The sequence below is a fragment of the Lactuca saligna genome, chromosome 8 (genome assembly GCF_052625555.1).
Source record: "Lactuca saligna cultivar CGN05327 chromosome 8, ASM5262555v1, whole genome shotgun sequence".
NCBI lineage: Eukaryota > Viridiplantae > Streptophyta > Magnoliopsida > Asterales > Asteraceae > Lactuca > Lactuca saligna.
The window spans coordinates 66088108-66101796 of record NC_136424.1 but is presented as its reverse complement, the minus strand read 5'-3'; positions in this window follow the sequence as shown (position 1 = coordinate 66101796).

The following is a 13689-nucleotide window of genomic DNA, read 5'->3' as shown; positions in this document are numbered from 1 at the left end:
TAGAAAAAAATACTCGACTTACGACGATTCATGGCTTCATACAGTGTCATATTGAGGCATCGATTGATGATGCTTCAAGTGAGCAAGAAGTGGACACGACTTCAGCCCAAAGATAGAGTGGAAGAATTGAAATGTTAAGCATCGATCGAGCAGGTTCAACGAGGGTTCTATTTATTCGTTTAATCACACCATTTTTTTGAGGAGTAGAACCCTCGTTGAAGCTCGATCGAGCAGCTTCAACGAGAGAAATTTCTTGTACAAATATAACCCTCGTTGACGAGAAATGGTGTGGTTGAATGAAGGAGACATCGATCGAGAAAATTTCAACGAATTGTGGTCAATACCTTTCTCGGAGAGGAATTTCTCAAAGGAGACATTGGTAAACTCCAAACCATTATCACTTCGGATTCTTCGAACAGACAGTTGGACGAGAACTCCAATTCCTTTGATAAAGTTGATAAGTTCCGAGCCTGTTTCTGACTTGAGCCTGAGGAAGAAAACCCAGAAAACCTTGTAAAATAATCCACAATCACAAGAATGTATTTCTTATGATGTAAACTTTCTACAGTGAAGGGTCCACACATATCTATATGAAGCAATTCCAATGGTTCTGAGATTGATTTTTTGATGATAACAGGATGACCTTTCTACGATTTCTTCCCACATTCACATGCATCACAGAGATGATCATTTTCAAACTTGAGGAGAAACAGACCTCTGAATATTTCACCAGAAATAAGATCATTCATATATCGAAAGTTTAGATGAGCAAGCCTTTGATGCCATGACCAACTGACATCAGGAACCGCCTTTGAGAGTAGACAGAGTTGAGGTTTGCCAATGATTACGTTGATGTCAAGAGGATACATGTTCTTGTTGCGATTTGACTTAATCAGACATTCTTTCCGGTCTACGGTCATGACATAGTTGTGTTTCTTCAGAATTCAACTCGATGATTCGCATTAGTATTGAGCCATACTAATTAGACTATGCTTCAGGTCAGCTACATATGCCATGTTTGAGACATATAGGTTTCCATTGGTGAGGATGCCATAACCTTGGATCTGAGAGTTGGATTTGTTGACATACGTCACATAGCCAACATTTGGTGAAAGTTTGAAATCACTCAAAAAAATCTTTCTGCCACATCATGTGAATGGAACAAGCAGTACCAATATACCATATTGCATCTTGTTCTGAAGCACAAAGTGCCTGCAAAAATTAGTGAATTTTGGAGTTTTTAGGCTCTGGGTTAGGTTTGGGGACTTTGGCACATGCTTTGGATTTGGATTGTGAATTTTAAGCAGCAGGAGTCTCGGTGGGCTTGTTCCGAGATCCTCTATGAAATAAGCAAAATTCCAAAGTCTTTTCATTGATCCAAAAATCATATTCAACAATAGGGTGTTTGGAACAACTTTTCTGGGACCAACAAGTTTTTGAGTTGTAGGAGTCACAATGTTTCTTGGAGCTGCAATTTCGTTTTCAATAATTTTAGCTCTCCACTCTAATTTTTGTTGTAAGAGTCACAATGTTTCTTGGAGTTGAAATTTCTTTTTCAATAATTTTAGTTCTCCACTCTAATTTTTGTTTTGAATTATTTGAAAATTTTTGAGTGTTAGTGCTTTTTGCAAATCGTTCTTTGTTTACTCCTTTTGATGATACATTTGGTTTAGAAGGCAGTTGAAATTTGAAATTCGTACCATCAGATTTTGAAATGAACATTGTAGAAACTGTCCAAGAAAAGTTAGTATTAGCAAGACGAGTATCAACAAAAAATTTTAGAATGGGACTAACAACTTTGTTTTGAACTACTGAACTAGGAGGAATGGATGGAATCTTAACAGACACAAATGTGTTATGGATCCTAGTGGTCGGGCTGACAGTCATAGATATTTTTTTTTTTGGGAATTCTCAATGAACCTAGAGTCTTGTCTTGACCTAATTTCCTTTTTGAATGTAGTTTAGGCTTCTATATTAGGATCGATGACATCTTTTCTATTTAACTGACACTAAGGTGGTTTATGAAATCACTTGAAGGTTTCTTCATGGAGTCAAATGATGACTTGGATCGACGACATCTTTTCTATTGAAGGTTTCTTCCTAGAGTCAAATGATGACTTGGAAGTTTGGCCAGTAGATGGGTTGTTAAACTTAGGTTTAATTGGAACTAAGGTGGTTTATGAAGTCACTTGAGAATCAGAAACACAAGAATCAGATGAGTATTCAACTACGATTTCTTCTTCAACGTCACTACCAAAAGATGCCCAGACAAAATTTTATTTATCCGAGTCAGATCCAATTGTCTATGGAATAATTTCCTCAATAATACAATTGTGAGGAGGATTGTGGTTTGGAATTTGTACTACAGTGTTGAAAATGCTAGAAGAAAATTTTGAGGTCTGATTCAGGTCCCGGTGTATGAGAGGTGGAAGAGGCGTGGAATCAGGACTTTTGACAGATATTGGTTGAAACTTAGGAATCAGGGATGAGAATCGATCCGAAGTCTTAGGAAGGGTGACAATGGAGAGACGGGGGCATCCAAATGTTTGCAGTTCAGAATGTCTCCCATAAAATTTAGATTTTGTAATCCCTTCAAGGAACGGGCAATAGGTTTCGGAAACTCGCTTCCGAGACCAGGTGCTTTAGACCAAGGATGACGAAAATTGTGAGTCATGCATTCATTTGCTTCAAGAATATCTATGGCATAATGCAAAGCATCTATTTTAGAATTGAGACGTTTGTTATCAGAAATTAAAAATTTCCTTCAGAATAAGTGATTTCACATTTTTCCTTAAGAATGATACATTCATCTTTTGACATTACAAGTTTTTGTTCTAAAGACTCGATCTTAAGCTTCTTATCCTCGAAACGTAATCTAAGACGACTTAATCTACTCTCCATCTTCTCACTCGCTTCAATCTCAAACTCATAGGCTTTATAAATGATGTTCATATCTGATTGGATCTGGGTTAACAAAGAGATAAATCAAGATTATTTGATTTTCCATTCTAAATGATGCTTCTGCTGGGTGGGTTGTTGGTTGCCATGTAGCAATAGTTCGGTTCAGTTTCATCATAATCTTCCTCTGATCCAGATGACCATTAGCCTTCATCACATTCGATTGTTTGTCTTTCTATAAGACACATGTTTCTACCAATACTCACATCATCTTCATCTCCAGATGATCAATATCCTTCCACATCTCTCGACACAGTGATAACAAATGCTTTCTAACTAGCAGCCATTTCTTGAGCTGAACGTGCATAGTATGTAGAGTCCTTGATCTTGGGGTTTTGTGGTGCTTCAACTAAACAGTCCTTAGCAAAGTGATTTTCATTACCACACTTGTGACAAATGATCTTCGGTTTGTCTGACTTCGAGTCCCTTGCAATTATGAGGTATCATTTTGTGTATAGATGTTAGATTTATAAGCATGTGGATTTTCTTAAGGTTTAGGAAATGAATGGGGATTACTTTGATGAGGAGCATGGAAACGGTTGTGATATGGTTTGTAAGTGGGATTGAAGGGAAGCTTAGATTTCATGGAAAGTAAAGCAAATTCTTGTTGAAAGCGTAGTTTGGAGTCCATTGCTTCAGGGTCAAGGTCTCCATCAAATTGATAGTTTGAACTAGCATGAGCAAGTAAAGTAGGTGGAGAGGGTTGAACAGGTGGGATAGTTGGGATAACAGCTTTGAATGGGTCTGAAATAGAGGGGTTCAAGATGCGAGCATCGAAAGAACTAACAAGAGCAAGAGGACCCCATGAGAGTTCTCTTAAAGTTTGTGCAACATTTGATTCATGACGTTGAAGTTCGTTAAACAGCTGGTAAAGCTTCAACTTCTCTAGACATCCATTACTCTGAAGACATGGTTTCACGTTTCCCCATCCTTTACCAAGACTATTGATAAACTTGAGATTGTATTCTAGTGGAGTTCGGACAATCCCATGACATGTCATGTTGTTGACTACTATTTGGTATCTGTTAGAGGATGAGGCAACTGATTCACTGGGAGTTGTGGTGAAAGTATCGAACTCATTGACGATGGAAGTCAAATGTTTATCCGTCATGTTTTCTAATCCCCGAATAGGTCTTAGAGTGTGTCCCAAATCTCTTTAGCAGATTTATACAACCTAATGTTCTCAAAGAGAGAAAGAGGAACACCAAACACCATTTCAAAAAATGCAATTTGATCTGCATGCAACTTCTCGATGTCATCAACAGTGAGAGGTGCTTGACATTGTTCTTTCTGTCCTACGAGAGTTGCAGCAACATCTCTCACAGTTTTTCTAACTGGAACATGTGGACCTTCTTTCATGAATCTCAAAATAGCTTCACCTTTTTCATTATCAAGTAAGAACCTTTCCATATGGACTTTCCAGTGATTATTGGCCTACCGCCTCAACCCAACCGCACGAGCCTCCATGCCTATGGCTTACAGCCGGCTCGTACCGGGTATAATCGGACTACATCACAATGCAGGACTGCCTCAACCCACTACCACCATATATCGACATATAAACAATCAGGATCAAGTAGTCACATAATACAGACAAACAACAGTCATACAAATCACTACCACCTACTATTCCTCTCACAGCACAATCCCATTACCAGCTAACCTCCATTGAATGCATAACCATAAGTACCCAGAGGTGAGATAGCCACCGAACAGATGATTCTACTCTAGAGCCACAAGCGAATGAGGAACAGATAAGAAGGCCTAGATCAAGAGTTCTCAGGCTATCTTACATTACTACATACAATCCCTAGGGCACTCCACTAGATAATAACCAACAAGTACAGATAGACACACAGATCTAACAGATCACTACATCATAACAACATCCTATAAACCAAGATACAGATCTAGCAAATCACTACAGCATAACAACATCCAATATACTAGGATACTGATCTAACAGATCACCACAACATGGCAACATACTAAGTACCAATAATCCAAGGAATACATGATCATGTATACTTAAAAGGTGAGATAGACACTCGTACAAGTGATCCTACTCTAGAGCCACAACCAAATGTGGGACAGGGAAGAAAGCATAGATCAACAGTCCTCAGTCTATCCTACATGACTATATACAGTCCCTGTGGCATCCTTCTACTAAAAGATAACCAAAACTAATGGGCCGACATTGGTGCCTTCGACCCACGAGTACAAGGAGGCAAAACTCACTTAAAATGAAGAACCCAAAAAACTGATACGCGTTTCCCTTTATGTGTTGCGTGCTCCCACAAATCCGCTAATCACCAAAACCAAGTAAAACCTTAATTAACAGACTAAAAACCTCAAGTTTGACCTAGAGTCAACAAAGTCAAAGTCCATGGTAGTTGCGTACACCCAACGTACTCCTCGTACGCCTAACGTATGCGACCTGATCTTATTTCTCCCTTAAGTACTTTATCACTTATGACGTTTTGTCCAGAGCTCATATCTAGACTCAAAACATCGACATAAGTCATAAAGTTTCCACCTTTATAACTTTCAATGGATAGAAAAGGTCCAAAAGCCAAAACCCTAACTTATTAATCCATTAAGACATAATAACTCTTGCATGGAAGGGATAGACGAACCAAGATCACATGATTATGGTTCCTAATAGCTTCATAATGGATAAAGTTTCCAACTTTATCCATTAGAATGGTCCCAACAAACAAGATCTAGTCTTTAAGTCTTAAAGGGACCAAAAGTGCATATTTTTCAACTTAATCCATTAAGTCTAAGTCTCCAATCCTCATATCTGAATCAATATGATGTTTAGATGGATAAAGTTTCTAACTTTATCCATAACAATGTCACAACTTTTGAGATCTAAACGTTATGCACTTAAAGTGACCAAAAGCTCATAACACCCAAAACTAGCTAGATCTAACAATTTCATCATCAAGATTTAAACTTTATACCTCCAGAAGAAAGATCAAGGTGAACAAGGTCTGGATCTGCAAGATCTAATGCAACCAACACTTCTCCAATGAGCTCCTTCTTCTCCAAGATGCACCAAGAACATTCCAAAGCACTTAAAAATACCTTCTTTTTGCTCACAAGGCTCAAACTAGGTTTAGGGTTTCAAAGGAGGATGTTGAAGGGGTGGAGGCTGAGAATGGAAATGGGGAGCTTAAACAGAGTTCAAACCACAAAAGTAGGGTTTGGGTTTTGATCGCGTACGCCCAACATACCAGGGATGCCTATTACGCACAATGTACGTGACTAACCAAAAATTATCCTAACTTCAAACGGTCGTAACTTCTTCATTCCATCTCCTTTTTCGATGTTCTTTATATCCACGAAAAGGTGTTGAAGAGCCCCATAATATTATCTAGATATCTTGGATTAAAAACTTCTTGAACATAAATCCATATTTCATGCAAGAACTAGACCTATGATTTTTTTATTTCTATCATTTGACCCAAAACACAATTCAAGGGTAAACTCTCTTAACTATGATTACCTCCTTCCATAAGGACTAAACTTTACCTTCTTAAGGCGCAAAGCCTTTACACAATCGACTTCCAACCCACAACCCTGAAATAAGAAATGACAGGAAGCAGGATGTAACATAATCACAGCTGGAAAACACATAAACAAAAGGAAAACTAAGCTAAACATGGTTAAACTAGGGAAACCAAATATGTAGATGCGAATTCTTGCTCAAATCTCTTTATCCGTTGATCCTTAGTCGAATTCTTCCCTCCAAGTGTTCTTGGAAGGGTTTTTCTTCGTCAATAATCGCATCCCTAAGGCCTCTACCCTATGGAATTGACCTAATGTCTGGAATATATACTTGCCAATTCTGACCACCACGTCATGGTCCTCGTGGATATCCCGTATTCTCCAAGTCAGCTTAACGACTGCAAAGTTTCCATCCACCACGTCGTGGTCCTTGGGAATCAGACTTTTCTCAAAACACAAAAGTCGTCCAAAATTTTGTCTAGTTTTCAGATCTTTTTGAATCAACTTATTCGGAGTCACGAGTCATGAGATATGACCAAAATACCGACGAGGTGTCAAGCTGTTCAACAACATCTTTTTTTTGTGTCTTCTTTTGTCTTAGCATCTCCACTCATGCTTTCAGCTCCTCGTTTGCTTCCTTTTCATCCAGAGCATGTCTTTGCTTCTACGAAACTTATTTGAACATAATAAGTACATTTTGTTTCAAAATAAACATAATTGTAGCGAAAAGTATTAAAAATCTACATTTAATATATAGTTAAATATACACATATGACAGCCTCATATGGTGCTTGTGGAAATTTCGTAACAATAGACTCTTCTCACAAGTGTTTACTAGACCATCCAAAGCGGTGGAGCAAATCATGTCGTTAACATACTATTGGTTGAAACCTAGGGGTAAAGATGAATTTTGTAATCGGGTAGATCGATGCAATCTCCCCTATGAGCTATATAATTGTAATTTCATGCACCATTGTTTTTTTTTGTACCCCTCTAGCTCCTTGTTTCGGGGTGACCTTAATGCAAATTTACCTTTTCCACAAATAATAAATAAATAAATAAATAAAAACCATATCTCCAATAAATAAGTTAATTAAATTCGTCACATTTATGTAGTTCTGTCAAAGAAGTTATGTTTTAAGATTATTTAATGCAAATGGGACCATGTACAAAATGTGACCACAATAACTAGTGGTATTAAATTGTCCCTTAAAGAGGTAGCATTTTTCTGTAATACCAAATCAATGTGATTTCTGAACCAACCATTCTTGATATTGACATGTATACATAAATGCAAAAACATAAAATAATAATAATAACTTAGTTTTTTACGCGTCGCGTTTTTTACAAACAGTTTATTGATAAATTAAATTATTTTCAGTAAGTTAATTGGATAGGTGATCATCGTAAATAAATGAATAAGAAGTTATCTTAAGTTGTTTGAGATCAAACGTTTTTAATCTTATAATTGATCAATCGACATTTTCTTGTTTTATTCTAATAATTTTGAAACTAATTGTGGTTGAGCGTTCAAATCAATGTGAACATATGTGAAATAATTTAGAAGTACTTTACTATTTATTGTATTTGCCGTTCCAAAAAAAATTGAATCTATTTAATGTATTAACGTGATTATAGAAATTATAATCATTAATATAATATTTTTATTTATTTGTAATAAGACAATTTACAAGATAATGGGCGTGTTCGATACACAATTTTTGAGAGCTTCTAGCTTTTAAGAAAAAAACTAGTTAAAAAGAAAAAGCATCGTTCGGCGACCGAAGCGTTTAGCTTTTAGCCTAAATAAAAAGCCCGAAAATCAAAAGTTACATGGAGTAGCTTTCAACAAAAAGCTTCAAAATCAAAAGCTACTCGTTACCCGCTAACCGCTACCAGCTATCAACTATCAGTTAATTTTGTCGAACACGTTCCAATGTACAATGACTTTAATTTGTTTTGTTAGCTGAAATATTTCCTTATATTCTTTTGTATTGTTGTATTTATAAAAATTATCAATGATGTGTATATCTTCCCTAAATATAGGGACCCACTTGTATTTATATGGTTGGGGTTAATGAAATACGTTAAACATTTTAATCCGTATGTGTGGTATCAACTCTAAAAACCATAATTTCATACTTTTTCCCTATATCATCGTATCTGTCCCTCGTTGATCTTCTCCTTCTATCTTTTCCCTTAAGTCATCATGGTAGCACCAAATGAACCCATCGATGCCACTAAATACACTTTCCAGCCCTAATTTCATTGTCAACAACATAAAAAAAAGTCATACAACTCACACACGATTAAATTGACGAATTTGTTTCATGGGTCAAGTGGTCAACATAAAAAAAAAAAAAAAAAAAAGTCATACAACTCACACACGATCAAATTGACGAATTTGTTTCATGGGTTAAGTGGTCAGGTCGTTCCAAACACATTGTAGGTCTATGGCAACATAAAAAAGTAGATCCTTAAAATATACAAATGTTATCAATTTTTTTTTTTATAATAACTCAATAATTGAAAGAAAATTATTTGTAGTGTCTTCTAAATATAACAATTTCCATAGAAAATTTGGGCCCTTTAAAAGATGGGCCCTGGACGGTTGCCCTTATCGCCCACCCTCTGGGACGGGCCTGAAAGTGGTTCCAAATCCATGCATGTTCGATTACATTGTCGACACTTCTCCCTGCCCTGCTACCATTAACGCAACGACGTAGAAATGACTAAACGCACTCTTAAAATAGTGGATTTATAGCACCATCTTCACGAACCTGCTTCAACCGATAATGAAATCGGGGGTACCACTCAAGAATTATGAAAAGGCCTTCAAAAAATCTTACAAAACAAAGCTACACATGTCGTCTGTCTACCTAGAGGAATAGTTCAATTCAGTTCGTTTGGAATCATTATGTAACACCCCGAGTTCAGAAGTGCAAGTTCAGGGTGCTTGGTGTAATTAAGGAGGATCGACTCGGCGAGTCCATGGATAGACTCGGTGAGTCAAGTCGTGATTTTGGTCGCGTGTTAAGTGACCAGCTCGGCGAGTCGGCAGCTGGACTCGGCGAGTTGGTGCTGAAGGGAGAAAAACCCTAATCTGGGGTTTGTGCTATATATAAAGCACATTATAGCCACCCTCAACCTCTTTACCTTCCCTTTTAGTTCCAGAAAAACCCCAATTAGTGAGGAAACCCCATTGTTGAGTGAATTAGAGCTTGGAAGAGGATCTTTGGTATTTGAAGCTTGAAGCTTTGGAGGCTTGTATCAGGAATCTTGGGGAGATCATAAATCTACAGTTGGTTGGGCTCATTTTAGGGGTAAGGAACCATTTCCTTAAGCTATTTCTTCATGGATTCATGTATGGTGATTGATATGAGATCTAATTCGAGATAGAAGCTTGGATCTGAGGATGCTACATTAGATTTAAGCTTGTGATGGTCCTATATGTCATAAAGTTCCTGTATAAGAGTTATTCGTGAAGCCCTTTTGTCCTTAGCCTTAGCCCTAGAGTGTTTTGAGCTTATATCTCCTTGGTTTCACGTAAAGTTTGCAACTTTATGTGAGGGCTAGGCTGTAGAAGAGTGGATCTATAGATTTGAGTCCCTGCATGGCTTGAAAAGCCATTGTATGGAATGAGAACTGAAGAGACTCAGCGACTTCCATGGGTGAACTCGACGAGTTGGATGAAAGCGTGCACGAACTCGACGAGTTGGAAGAACAACTCGGCGAGTCTGTTGAATATTGCCTTGGACTCGGCGAGTCTGTTCTTGGACTCGGCGAGTCTGGTCGTGGAGTCCTAACCTTTTTCTGGTTGAGCGGTGAATCGGTGAGTCGAGGGATGACTCGGTGAGTAGAGCGAGAAGGGACTCAAAATTTTGGGACTCGGCGAGTCGACGGGGCGACTCGGCGAGTAGGGTCACACAGGAAGGTTGACTTTGACTGAGGACTTTGACTTTGACCAAGAGTTGACCAGTGGACTTCCAAGGGTATTTTGGTAATTATTGGTATTTATTGGGTTCAGTCATTTGGTATTGATCAGTGGTGGAGTTCTTGTCGGAGGTTGGAGCAGCGTGATCTTATCTCTTCAATCAGCAGTTGCAAGGTGAGTTATCCTCACTATATCGATAGGGTCTAAGGCACCAAGGTCGGCCCTTTATCGGATGGAAATCTGGGTAGTTGTTATGTTATTGCTTTGTTATATGTTTGCATCCTGGTAGTTAGGTTGATATATGTTAGAGACCTGGTTAAGGTCGGAATCCTGGTATATAGGATGATGCTATGTTAGTGACCGGTTAGGTCGGTATCCTGGTTAGAGTGTACTATATATGTGATCTGCTAGATCGGTTGATTAGTGAGGAATTGCTATATGATTATATGTTTATGTGCACATGGTTGATTGGGGTTGGGTTGAGGCGGGTCCTGCTTTGTGTTGTAGGCCAACATACACAGGGTGGACCGGATATCCCGAAGGCCCAGCGAGCGGTCCGGATAGGCTGTAGGCCCCACGAGGGCGGACCAGACGTACCGAGGCTCGGAGAGTGGACCAGGCCGACTGAAGGCCCGGTGCGGGCGGACCAGTCATATTGTAGACTTAGAGAGTGGCCCAGGTGGGTTGAAGGCCCGGTACGGGCAGACCAACCACACTGCAGACTCGATGTATATGGCTAGACTCGGAGGGTGGACTAGGTGGACTGAAGGCCCGGTGCGGTGGACCAGTCACACAGTAGACCTGAAGTGCATGGTTGTTCTGTTTATGATATGATATGTTATGTGTATGGTATATGTGGTTGGTATTTTGGGGGTAACTCACTAAGCTTTCGGGCTTACAATTTTCAGTGTATTGTTTCAGGTACTTCAGGAGATCATGGCAAGGAGAAGGCGTGATCGTACCGCTCCTCATGTTTTATGTATTTTGATGTGGTTCTGGGAAATACTCTGATAATCAATGAATTGAAAACCTTTTGTAATGAATTAATGAATATGGGTTGTTTTTGAAAAGTTTAAATTGGTTGAAAATTTTTGGGATGTTACACATTCTCTAATGTTTCTAACTACTTTGTTCACCATAAAACCCTCTGGCCAACTAGAACATATTGGTAATCCAACTTATTAAACAAAAATGATGTTATAAGTCATATAGGGTCTTATAAAGGGCAAGGGGTATGACACCATCACTACATTTATACTTAGAACATTACAAACTGGTCCATGTGGTATAGTAAATAAGTAAGTAAATTCCAACTTTAATAAGATTGACAAACTCGGTCTGCATGTTATTTGGATATTCAAAACTTGGTCCCTCTTTTAGACGGCATCAATCAGTTGTCGTTTAATGCCCATCACGTACATAGCATGTGAGGATAAATTGGTCCTTTTACATTTCACGTTTAGTTGCATCCATTTAAATAGCCTAATTATAACATGTCATATCAAACATCGTCCTTCATGCTTATGTTTACCAAGAAAATTGTACCCTTCGTTCCTCTTCACCTTCCTAAGCAAGAACCAGAAGCTTAAATCCCACTCATTTTCCTCCATTTTCACTACAAAGTTTGAAAACTTGTAAACCCTAATTTTGTTGGTGTCAAAATTTGAATGTTTCCGACAATGTGGAGTCTACATAATGGAACATCCTCTGATTTCAAATTGAAAAAAGTGTATTGTATATCTTTATTTTTACTTTTCCCTCTTATTTTTACATCGTTAAGCATGAATGTAAAGACCCAAAATTTAAGACCAATAATTTCTTTTAATAAATCATTACTTAAAGTAAAGTCGTCATTCCAAAACATAATATGAGTATAAGTTTTCAAGACACATGTTCATTATCAGAGTAAACATTCCCAGGCTGTCTAATCTATGGTGTGTGCCATGCAATCACCCCGAGCTCTTCCCTCTGCTACCGGAAGTACCTGAAACCAAAACTGAAAACCGTAAGCACGAAGCTTAGTGAGTTCCCCACCCTACCACATACCATGCATAACCACATATTGCACATATTGGGCCACGCCCGCTATCTTGGGCCTCGCCCGCTACAACGGCCCCGCCGCTCCAGGCCCCGCCTGGCTTCGAGCCCCGCTCGGATGCAAATCTGTTTTACTTAGGCCTCGCCTGTCACAAGGCCTCTCCCACCAACAAATAATAACACATAAACATTTCACAACACATAACTAAACACATGCAACTGCTTCTGTCCTACGGCCTCACCTATCCTGGGCCTCGCCCATGTCCTGCTACTGATGAGTCATGGAACCCCGTCCACGCTCCTAATGGTAGTGAGGTACGGGCCCAACCCACTCTCACTCCGGTTCTAGTTTGGGCCTCGCCCCTGTTCTGCTACTAATGAGATATGGAACCCCATCCACACTCTGCTATTGGTGAGATACAGGACCTCGCCCACACTCACCTCCCTACCAGGCACATACATGTATCACACAAACAACAAGTATAATCTAGCATATAAATGAATCCTTGGGCACCCGCCCGCTGTTACTGGACCTCGTCCTGAATATCATACTAGCATACTGGGCCTAGGGCTAACCCCTGGGTCTTCTACTCATAACTACATGGGCCGGCATTGTGGCCTTAGACCCATTCACACAAAGGGAAACTCTCCTGCACTGGCTAAACTTGTTGATGATCTCACTAGCTGCTGCCTGACAACTCACTGAACTCCTGCTCCCCTTGCTCCCCGAACTACCAATATCAATGCAACACTGAGTCTAACTGACCCTCGAAAGACAACCAAGTCAACCCTGGTCAAAGTCAACCTTCCAGGTCAACCCTACTCGCCGAGTCACCCTACTGACTCGCCGAGTTCAAAATGTTCAGATTCCTTCCATTCGCATCTCAACTCGCCGAGTCAGTCGATGACTTGCCAAGTCTACCGATTTCCGAGTCCTGACCTATCCAACTCACTGAGTCTCCACCCGACTCACTGATTTGAGTCTCAAGTCTAAGGGTTTGGGGTTTCGTGACCTGACTCGCCGAGTCCAAGAACAGACTCGTCGAGTACAAGGCAATCTTCATATGACTCGACGAGTTTCTCCACAACTTCATGCTACTCGCCGAGTCCACTCAAAGGACTCGCCGAGTCCCTTCGGTTCTCCTTAGATGCAGAGGACTTATGAGTCATGCATGGACTCCAAACTGTAGATCTACCCTTCCCAAGCCTATTCCTCACTTAGAGTTGCAAACTTTACGTGTAGACAA